This window comes from Taudactylus pleione, unplaced genomic scaffold (genome assembly GCF_031769625.1).
Source record: "Taudactylus pleione unplaced genomic scaffold, aTauple2 ptg000575l, whole genome shotgun sequence".
NCBI classification, from domain to species: Eukaryota; Metazoa; Chordata; class Amphibia; order Anura; family Myobatrachidae; genus Taudactylus; species Taudactylus pleione.
This window is the reverse complement of record NW_028284977.1, coordinates 557,310-569,401: the sequence shown is the minus strand read 5'-3', so window position 1 is coordinate 569,401 and position 12,092 is coordinate 557,310. Positions and strand designations below refer to the sequence as shown.

At 42.3% G+C, this 12,092-nt stretch overlaps 1 protein-coding gene across 1 annotated transcript in view; it reads right to left on the bottom strand.

The window, feature by feature from the left end:
* Window positions 1–12,092, bottom strand: part of LOC148481523 (vomeronasal type-2 receptor 26-like) — a 48,170-nt gene that overhangs the window by 15,728 nt on the left and 20,350 nt on the right. The gene's annotated exons all lie outside the window — the stretch shown is intronic.

The window sequence follows — 12,092 nt, the reverse complement described above, 5'->3', positions numbered from 1 at the left end:
GAGTACTCGTCACCGAGGGGTGGGGGGGGATGGGGTAGGGGAGGTTAGATCAGAATACAGTGCACCGGCGGCCGGTTTATAAAAATATCACAAATTTACCAACTGGCCGCAGCTGGTGGGGAGCGGGTTGGTTGGCCCCTACAAGCTTCGGGCCCTTGGGTAACTGCCCAACAAGCCCAAAGGAAGAGATGGCCCTGGCCTCTCCCCTGGCCATTGAGTGCAGAGGACGGGGGAGGTAACATGCGGTCACGCCCCCAACAGTGTTAATCACAAGTGGCCATGGCTTCGCAACAAGCACCCCAGATCGACTACCACACCAGGTGCAAATAAGGTAAGTGATGCCACTGGTATCATGTCATTGATAATATCACCAGATCATTTGACAAATGTTCAGCAGTCTTTCTCTATACCACAGGAATATGCAGTTTATCCTGATTGATTTGTAATTTGTAGTACATTTGGAACATACAATATAGCTGCCACCAGGCTTGGAATACACAAGTCCTAGGATTCTCTACAGCAGTGGTTATCAAATTCAGGACCCGATTCAGACCCGGACGCTAAGCCGTGGACATACACTATGGGTGACTGTCTCCCGTCTGCACATGCGTATGCGGCAAAATTAGGGGTGAGCGGGTTCGGATTTCTGAAGTCCCCCCGAGCCCCCCCGATCCGAGGCCGATCTGAGTCAGGCTCGACTTTTCCCACCTGACTCAGATCTGAAATCGAGGCAAAACGTCATCATCCCGCCTTACGGGTCTCTCGGGTTTTGGATTCTATATGAGGTACCCGCGTCAGCTGCATTTTCTCACTCGGCTGTGGACAGTGAAGAGGGAGGGTGGGAGATAGGGCTGGCTGGGCTATGTAGTGTAGTGTAGTGCAGTGTAGTGTTGTGCTGTGCTGTGCTGCGCTGTGCTGCTGTTGACCATAGGGGCTGTGTCCACTCCTCCAAAGTCCATAGGGGCTGGCTGTGTTGTGCTGTGCTGCTGTTGTCCATAGGGGCTGTGCCCACTCCTCCAAAGTCCATAGGGGCTGGCTGTACTGCGTTGTGCAGTCAGTTGTCCATAGGGGCTGTATCCACTCCAAAGTCCTGTGCAGTGTCCCAGTCCTAAAGGGGTGCTGTAGTGTTGTCCAGGGGGTGCTCTGTCCATCAGGGGTGCTCCCCACAAGTGCAAAAAAAATAAATATTTTCTGTGTTTGTGAATTGTGTGCGCAGTAGCCGCACTTGCATCAACAAAGTAGTGCCAAGCGTGCACCTCTGTCATAAATAAAGGGCCTGCTGGCTTGACCATTAAAGGGTGCTGTAACCCCCAAAGGGCACTCCAAACAAAATAAAAAAATATTTTCTGTGTTTGTTAATTGTGTGCACTGTAGCTGCACGTGCATCAACAAAGGAGCAGTGCCAAGCGTGCACCTGTGTCCCATAAGTAAAGGGCCAGCTGTCTTGTCCGTTAAAGGGTGATGTAACCCCCAAAGTACACTCCAAACAAAATAAAAAAATATTTTCTGTGTTTGTTAATTGTGTGCACTGTGACTGCACGTGCATCAACAAAGGAGCAGCGCCAAGCGTGCGCCTGTGTCCCATAAGTAAAGGGCCGGCTGGCTCTTCTGTTAAAGGGTCCTGTAACCCCCAAAGGGCACTCCAAACAAAAAAAAATAAAAAATGTTTTTTTGTTTGTGAATTGCATGCGCAGTAGCCGCACGTGCATCAACAAAGTAGCGCCAAGAGTGCGTCTGTGTCCCATAAGTAAAGGACCGGCTGGCTTGTCTGTTAAAGGGTGCTGTAACCCCCAAAAGGCACTCCAAACAAAATAAAAAAATATTTTCTGTTTGTGAATTGTGTGCAATGTGGCTGCACATGCATAAACAAAGGAGCAGCATCAAGCATGCGTCTGTCTGTTAAAGGGTGGTGTAACCCCCAAAGTGCACTCCAACAAAAATAAAATATTTTCTTATGTGTTTGTGAATTGTCTGCACTGTACTTGCAGCCTCAAAGCTGCAGCGACAAGCGTGCGTCTGTCTGTTAAAGGGTGGTGTAACCCCCAAAGTGCGCTCCACAAAGAATAAAAAATTCTTCTTTTTTTTGTCTTTGTGAATTGTGTGGGCTGTAGCTGCACGTGCATCAACAAAGGAGCAGTGCCAAGCGTGCACCTGTGTCCCATATGTAAACAGCCGGCTGGCTCATTTCTTAAAGGGTGGTGAAACCCACAAAGTGCACTACTCTCCAACGAAATAAAAAATTATTTTCTGTGTTTGTGTGCGCCTTAACTGCACGTATATATCAATATAACATAGATGGAGGACCAAACTTTCTCCGATAAAAATAAAATAAGGAAAGGTCAAGAACCACTTCCTGCTAGTGCTGAAGCTGCTGCCACTAGTCATGACATAGACGATAACATGCCATCAACGTCGTCTGCCAAGGCCGATGCCCAATGTCATAGTAGAGGGCACATACAATCCCAAATGACAAAGTTCAGGAAAATGACCTTGAAAAAAACATTTAAATCATCTGAAGAGAAACGTAAACTTGACAATATGCCATTTATAACACGGAGTGGCATGGAACGGCTAAGGTCTTTCCCTATGTTCATGACTAGTGGTTCAGCTTCACATGACGATGGAAGCCCTCCTCCCGCTAAAAAAATCAAACGAGTTAAGCTGGCAAAAGCACAGCGAAGAACTGTGCGTTCTAAGAAGATATCACAAATCCCCAAGGAGAGTCCAAGTTGCGATGCCTGACCTTCCCAGCACTGGACGGGAAGAGGTGGCTCTTTCCACCATTTGCATGCCCCCTGCAACTGCTGAAAGGAGCACCCACAGTCCACTTGCTGATATGCAAATTGAAGATGTCACTGTTGAAGTACAACAGGATGAGGATACTGGTGTAGCTGGCGCTGAGGAGGAAGTTGGCGAGGAGGATTCTGATGGTGATGTGGTTTGTTTAAATCAGGCTCCGGGGGAGACAGTTGTTGTCTGTGGGATGAAAAAGCCCATCACGGTCATGCCTGGGCAGAAGACCAAACATTCCACCTCTTTGGTCTGGCAATATTTCTATTCAAATCCGGACAACAACTGTCTTGCCATATGTACCATATGTAAAGGTGAAATAAGTAGGGGTAGGGACGTTAACCACCTGGGAACATCCTCCCTTATACGGCACCTGTAGTGCATTCATAAAAAGTTACTGTCAAGTTCAGAAACTTTGGCTAAGACCATAAGCAGTCCAGGGACACCTAAATCCCTTTTTCCTGTTTTATCCAAGGAATCGGTGGATGAGGAGGATTTGGACGGCATCTTGCCTCCGTAGAGCCAGTTTGTGCAGGGACAGATTAATTGCCAGCTTGTTTTTTGGGGCCCAAACGAACCAATAATTTCAGCCACAGTCGTGTGGCAGACCCTGGCACTGAAATGATTGGTTTGTTAAAGTGTGCATGTCCTGTTTATACAACATAAGGGTGGGTGGGAGGGCCCAAGGACAATTCCATCTTGCACCTCTTTTTTTTCTTTGAATTATGTACTGTTTGGGGCCTAGTTTTTCAAACTGCCATCCTGTCTGCCACTGCAGTGTCACTCCTAGATGGGCCACGTGTTAGTTCCGCCCACTCGTGTCATTTAGCATAGTCATCCAGCTACCTCGGTGCAACCTTTTGGACATAAAAACACTATTATGAGGTGTGAGGTGTTCAGAATAGACTGGAAATGAGTGGAAATTAAGGTTATTGAGGTTAATAATAGCATAGAAGCAGAGAAACTCACAAATTCTGTGATTTTTGCTGTTTTTAGGTTTTTTTTTAAAAAAAATACAGATCCAAAACACAAAATCCAGAACCCAAAACACGGAAGGGTGGTTTTGGCAAAACCAATCCAGATCCTGAACACGAAGAAAGATCCAGATCCAAAACCAAAACACAAAACACGAAAAGTTGACGGTGCACACCCCTAGCTCTTTAGATAATTTAAATGTTTTTTTCAAGGTCGTTTTCCTGAACTTTGTCATTTGGGATTGTATGTGCCCTCTACTATGACATTGGGCATCGGCCTTGGCAGACGACGTTGATGGCATGTTATCATGTATGTCATGACTAGTGGCAGCAGCTTCAGCACTAGGAGGAAGTGGTTCTTGACCTTTCCCTATTTTATTTTTATCGGAGAAAGTTTGGTCCTCCATTTATGTTATATTGATATATAAGTGCAGTTAAGGCGCACACAAACACAGAAAATAATTTTTTATTTTGTTGGAGACTAGTGCACTTTGTGGGTTTCACCACCCTTTAAGAAATGAGGCAGCCGGCTGTTTACATATGGGACACAGGCGCACGCTTGGCACTGTTCCTTTGTTGATGCACGTGCAGCTACAGCCCACACAATTCACAAAGACAGAAAAAAAAGAAGAATTTTTTATTCTTTGTGGAGCGCACTTTGGGGGTTACACCACCCTTTAACAGACAGACGCACGCTTGGCGCTGCTGCTTTGGGATTGCACGTACAGTGCAGACAATTCACAAACACATAAGAAAATATTTTATTTTTGTTGGAGTGCACTTTGGGGGTTACACCACCCTTTAATAGACAGAGGCACGCTTGACACTGCTCCTTTGTTTATGCACGTGCAGCCACATTGCACACAATTCACACACAGAATTTTTTTTTTTATTTTGTTTGGAGTGCCTTTTGGGGGTTACAGCACCCTTTAACAGGCAAGCCAGCAGGTCCTTTACTTATAGGACACAGGCGCACTCTTGGCACTACTTTGTTGATGCACGTGCGGCTACTGCGCACACTATTCACAAACACAAAAACATTTTTTTTTATTTTGTTTGGAGTGCCCTTTGGGAGATACACCACCCTTTAAAGGACAAGCCAGCCGGCCCTTTACTTATGGGACACAGGCACACGCTTGGCGCTGCTCTTTTGTTGATGCACGTACAGCCATAGCGCACACAATTCACAAACACAGAAAATATATTTTTATTTTGTTTGGAGTGTACTTTGGGGGTTACAGCAACCTTTAACGGACAAGCCAGCTGGCCCTTTACTTATGGGACACAGGAGCACGCTTGGCACTGCTCCTTTGTTGATGCACGTGCAGCCACAGTGCACACAATTCACAAACACAGAAAATATTTTTTTATTTTGTTTGGAGTGTACTTTGGGGGTTACAGCAACCTTTAACGGACAAGCCAGCTGGCCCTTTACTTATGGGACACAGGCGCACGCTTGGCGCTGCACCTTTGTTGATGCACGTGCAGCCACAGTGCACACAATTCACAAACACAGAAAATATTTTTTTTATTTTGTTTGGAGTGCCTTTTGGGGGTTACAGCACCCTATAACAGACAATTCAGCCGGCCCTTTGCTTATGGGATACAGGCGCATGCTTGGCGCTGCTCCTTTGTTGATGCACGTGCAGCCACAGTGCACACAATTCACAAACACAGAAAATATTTTTTTCATTTTGTTTGGAGTGACTTTTGGGGGTTACAGCACCCTTTAACAGACAATCCAGCTGGCCCTTTACTTATGGGACACAGGCGCATGCTTGGCGCTGCTCCTTTGATGATGCACGTGCAGCCACAGTGCACACAATTCACAAACACAGAAAATATTTTTTTATTTTGTTTGGAGTGCCCTTTGGAGGTTACAGCACCCTTTAATGGTCAAGCCAGCTGGCCCTTTACTTATGACAGAGGTGCATGCTTGGCACTACTTTGTTGATGCAAGTGCGGCTACTGCGCACAGAATTCACAAAAACAAAAATATTTTTTTTTTATTTTGTTTGGAGTGCCCTTTGGGGGTTACAGCACCCTTTAATGGACAAGCCAGCCGGCCCTTAACTTATGGGACACAGGCGCAAGCTTGGTGCTGCTCCTTTGTTAATGCACGTGCAGCCACAGTGCACACAATTCACAAACACAGGAAATATATTTTTATTTTGTTTGGAGTGCCATTTTCTGGGTTACAGCAACCTTTAAAGATCAAGCCAGCTGGCCCTTTACTTATGACACAGGCGCACGCTTGGCACTACTTTGTTGATGCACGTGCGGCTACTGCGCACACAATTCACAAACACAGAAAAAATATTTATTTTTTTTGCACTTGTGGGGAGCACCCGTGATGGACAGTGCACCTCCTGGACAACACTACAGCACCTCTTTAGGACTGGGACACTACACAGGACTTTGGAGTGGACACAGCCCCTATGGACAACAGCAGCACAGCACAGCACAGCACAGCACAACACTACACTACACTACACTACACAGCCCTAACTCCCACCCTCCCTCTTCACTCTCCACAGCCGAGTGAGAAAATGGCGCTGACGCGGGTACCTTATATAGAATCCAAAACCCGCGAGACCCGGAAGGCGGGATGATGACATTTTGCCTCGATTTCAGATCCGAGTCATGCGGGAAAAGTCGAGCCTGACTCGGATCGGCCTCTGATCGGGGGGGCTCGGGGGGGTTCGGATTTCAGAAATCCGAGCCCGCTCACCCCTTCTAAATACATTAATAAATCTGCTTTCTCATCACTACAACCATTATTCCCTTTTCTTTTGAAACCATCTAAGAATAATAACATTAATTAAAAGCAAAACCAATGATGTCCCAATAATGACTGTTTCCATATCAGTCACATCTGTTATTGTTCCTGCAGCCTGGAACATGGATCTAGTTACAAAGTCAAATGTAATATTCAGAGATGTGCGGAGCTGGATTTCTGATATCCAAACACAGCCAAATTTAGAGGTTCCGACTAGAACCGGGTCAAGGTTTGGATTCACTTTTGTGAGCTGGTCCAAATCGAGTGCCGTTTCAGATCCGTTGCTGGATTGGATCTCGGATTTAAAAACCGGACTCGGGTTTAGGTTTTGGACATTTTAGCCTTTTTTTATTTTAATTGATTTTATACAAATCCTAAACCACAACCAAAACATGAAGATGAATCCAGAACCAAAATAAAAATCAAAACGCACATCGCTAGTAATATTCCCGAGAGGTAAAGGAAAACTAGTTGGCTGGCTATTGCGCAGTACAGAGGATTTAGGGCCTGATTCAGGTTGGATCGCAAGGCTGTGTTCGCACACGTACCCGGACAATAGTTTGCATTCTGCAAATGCATATAAGATGCAGTGTGCAAGCGATCACAGGCAGTACGCAAACCCAGTACTCAGTGATTGACAGGATCTGTGGGTGGTGATGGGGGGTGGTCGTGCAACCAATTAGCAGATTTTTGCAGCTAGCATGTGCGTGCACTCCGTGCTGAATCAGGCCATTAGTTCATTATATTTTCCCTATTATTTTCTAATTGGAGTTGCAAGGATGGTAGAGGTGACTCTGGAATGATCAGAGATATAAATAAAAAACAAACATAATTTATGATTGTTTTTAGAGGAGAGAAATATCCCAATCCGTGTAGCTATGGCTGACATCAACCTTTATCCTACCTTTATCCAACCCTTATCCAACCTTTATCCAACCTTTATCCAACCATTATCCAACCTTTATCCAACCTTTATCCAACCTTTATCTGACCATTATCCGACCTTTATCCAACCTTTATCCAACCCTTATCCAACCCTTATCCAACCTTTATCCAACCTTTATCCAACCCTTATTCAACCTTTATCCAACCATTATCCAACCATTATCCAACCTTTATCCAACCTTTAAGGTGCATACACACGGTATGATCTGTACCACCAACGACTTGAAATATATCTTTCAAATATATCGTTCATAAATCGTTCAAAGATCTTTCAAAGATATCTTTCAGTGAGTCATCCTGCCACATCTCTGAACAGGGAAAATTGATGATAGCATCCAAGTTGGCCTGCATGCATGGACGATGGAAGATATCTTTATCATCCATGTGGGAACGCGCAACGTTGGTCATTGTTCGATCGTTCACTGCCTAAAATTGAACAATATGAACGATATATCGTTCAATTATATCATTATTGTTCAGGAAAATTGTCCCATGTGTATGCAGCATTAGCCAACCCTTATCCAACCTTTATCCAACCCTTATCCAACCCTTATCCAACCTTTATCCAACCATTATCCAACACTTAAGGTGCATACACACGTAACGATTTGTGTATGCAACGATTTTTGTTAACGATTTACCGTCAGATTTCCCCTTGAAAAATAAAATGATTTGGGTTATGGGTTACGATTTTGTCAATGATTTCAGCAATGAAGATGGCTGTGCTTGGCTGAAATAATCATGTTGGACAGTCAGAATGGACGATGAATGATAATTAAAAACTACAAATGGGAGCGCTCATTGGTAGTTATCGTTCATCGTTCTGGCCCTGAAACTGAACAATTTTTTAAAGGACTTAATGATAACAATGTCGTTAATGATAAATCGTTCAAAAATCGTTACGAATTGTGGAAGATTAGTTTATATGAAACATTATATTTTACATAATTACATATGAGAATACAGCTCATGCAATTCAATATGGCTTTTGCATAATGAAACTTAGTTATATCTAAGTAATGAGTTGAGAGTCTTTAAGGACAACTCCCTGTGAAAGTGTTTATCTGAAGAAGTATACAAGAACTTGACCATTTATGTATAATTCTGGGCTAAGAGAAAGATACGGACCAAATATAGTGATAGAGCATCTCATAAAGGAATATGTGTGCGCTATATAAATAACTTGTAATAAATAAATAATAAATAAATATATAAAGGAATCTATTTTCTATTTGATTGCCAAAGGATCGAGGCAACAAGAATAAACATTGTCCAATCTGATGAATGTTATATTTGAATATGCCAAATGTCGTTATATGCTTGTATAATGTGGAATAATGTAGGATGCTCTAGGATGTAAGGGTGCGTATTAAATGAAGATTGTAATAGAAAGATATAAAAAACCCTGTAATTAAGTTAATCATTGTTATTGTTCCATTATAACCCTGGGGGATATGCGCTCCCAGTTAAGGGCTAGATCTATTTATTTAATTAATTAATAAATTACAAATTCTTAAGTGTATTGGACTGGAGTCTATTACTTTAGGCAACAATGGAACACCTGGTAAAAGTTAGTTTTGGACAGTGTGTACGCACCTTTAAGGTGCATACACAAGGGACGATGTGTACCACCAATGACTTGAAAGATATCTTTCAAAGATATCTTTCAAAGATATCATTCATAGATCAATCAAAAATCATTCAAAGATTATTCATAGATATCTTTGAGTGAGTCATACTGCCACATCTTTGACCAGGGAAAATTGACAATATCATCCAAGTTGGCCTGCATGCATGGACGATGAAAAATATCTTTATCATCCTTGCAGAAATGCACATTGTTGGTTGTTAGTCAACCATTCACTGCGTAAAAATGTACGATATGTCGTTCAACAATATCATTACCATTCATATCATTCAGGAAAATCATCCCGTGTATATGCAGCATTATCCAACCTTTATCCAAATTTAATCCAACACTTATCCAACCTTTATCCAACCTTTATCCAACCCTTATCCAACCTTCATCCAACCTTTATCCAACCTCTATCCAACACTCAATTCTTGCATATTGTTGGGCATACAAGTACTGTCTTGAGCTAAAAATGAAGCTTCCTAAAGAATATATATATATATTTTATATATATATATATATATATATATATATATATATATATATATATATATATATATATATATATATATATATATATACATAAAGTGCATCTGGAAAGTATTCATAATGTTTCACTTCTTCCACATTTTGTTATGTTACAGCCTTATTCAAAAATGGTAAAAATAAGTTTTTGTCCTCAAAATTCTACACACAATACCACATAATGACATCGTTTAAAAGTTTTTTTTGAGATTTTTGCAAATTTAATTAAAATTAAAAAAACTAAGAATTCACATGTACATAAGTATTCAAAACCTTTGCTCAATACTTTGTTGATGCACCTTTGGCAGCAATTACAGCCTCAAGTCTTTTTGAATATGATGCCACAAGCCTGGCACACCTATCTTTGGGCAGTTTCGCCCATTCCTCTTTGCAGCACTTCTCAAGCTCCATCAGGTTGGATGGGAAGCGTCGGTGCACAGCCATTTTCAGATCTCTCCAGAGATGTTCAATTAGATTCAAGTCTGGGCTCTGGCTGGGCCACTCAAGGACATTCACAGAGTTGTCCTGAAGCCACTCCTTTGATATCTTGGCTGTGTGCTTAGGGTCATTGTCCTGCTGAAAGATGAACCATCACCCCAGTCTGAGGTCAAGAGCACTCTGGAGCAGGTTTTCATCCAGGATGTCTCTATACATTGCTGCTTTCATCTTTCCCTCTATCCTGACTTGTCTCCCAGTTCCTGCTGCTGAAAAACATCCTCACAGCATGATGCTGCCACCACCATGCTTCACTCTAGGGATGGTATTGGCCTGGTGATGAGCGGTGCCTGGTTTCCTCCAAACACAATGCCTGGCATTCACGCCAAAGAGTGCAATCTCTGTCTCTCATGGTCTGAGAGTCCTTCAGGTGCATTTTGGCAAACTCCAGGTGGGTTACCATGTGCTTTTCTAAGGAGTGGCTTCCAACTGGCCACTCTACCATACAGACCTGATTGGTGGATTGCTGCAGAGATGGTTGTCCTTCTGGAAGGTACTCCTCTCTCCACAGAGGAATGCTGTAGCTCTGAAAGAGTGACCATCGGGTTCTTGGTCACCTCCCTGACTGGGGCCCTTCTCCCCCGATAGCTCAGTTTAGATGGCCAACCAACTCTAGGGAGAGTCCTGGTGGTTCCGAACTTCTTACATTTATGGGTGATGGAGGCCACCTTGCTCATTGGGACCTTCAAAGCTGCAGATATTTTTCTGTACCCTTCCCCATATATGTGCCTCCAGACAATCCTGTCTCAGAGGTCTACAGACAATTCCTTGGACTTCATGCTTGGTTTGCGCTCTGACATGCACTGTCAAGTGTGGGACCTTATATAGACAGGTGTATGCCTTTCAAAATCATGTCCAATCATCTGAATTTACCACAGGTGGACTCCAATTAAGCTGTAGGAACATCTCTAGGATGATCAGTGGAAACAGGGTGCACCTAAGCTCAATTTTGAGCTTCATGGCAAAGGCCGTGAATACTTATGTACATGTAATTTCTTAGTGTTTTTTTATTACATTTTTACACATTATCATTATGGGGTATTGTGCAGAATTTCAAGGACAAAAATTAATTTATTCCATTTTGGAATAAGGCTGTAACATAACAAAATGTGGAAAAAGTGAAGCATTGTGAATACTTTCTGGCTGCACTGTGTATATATATATATATATATATATATATATATATATATTGAGGAAGCCAGAGAACTGGTGAAATGCGTTGGGTCCCTTGCTCCTTATCTAACCTCTGCCACTTGGTTACCCTTCATGTTCCTGTATGGAATTATTTGCATATGTCTTACAACGCATCTCCATTGGAATCTACCACTACTAAGATAAGCACCTTTTTTCATTTTTACTTGTGTGAGGAATTTTTGTGAATAAATGTAATCATTTAATAATACCAAACTATGGAGGCAATTTATTTTCCTTAAATAAGGTAGCTGTGATACTGTCTGGTGGTGAACAGATTTCCAAGGCTACCCTGATGGGATACCCTGACTGCTAAAGACTGCTATATACACTTAACCGAGTGTATACATGGTATGTATATATATTGGAATATTTTGCTGAGATTAATTGGTACTTAATATATTACAGGTTGTCCTTCTCCCCCTCTCTCCATATATATTTAATTTATTTATTGCAAACTACTGTATGATCATCACAACAGGAAAAAAACAGAAGTATACCAATTTGTCAAGTTGTGAATAATAAATAAAAGCAATGACATGTTAAACAAGAAAAAGCCTTTTTTATAAAAAATTGCAATGCTTATGAATTACAGTAAGGCAGCTATACCCAGTGCCAGGAATGCACCTGAAATTACCAAATGGTGGAAGACGGTGTCATGTCATTGTCTTTTATTAGTTTGTATTATCACCTTCTCAGTGTACAGTGCTGAGTACAACGCTGGCACTGTATAGATAAAATATACTTCTTATACTACAAT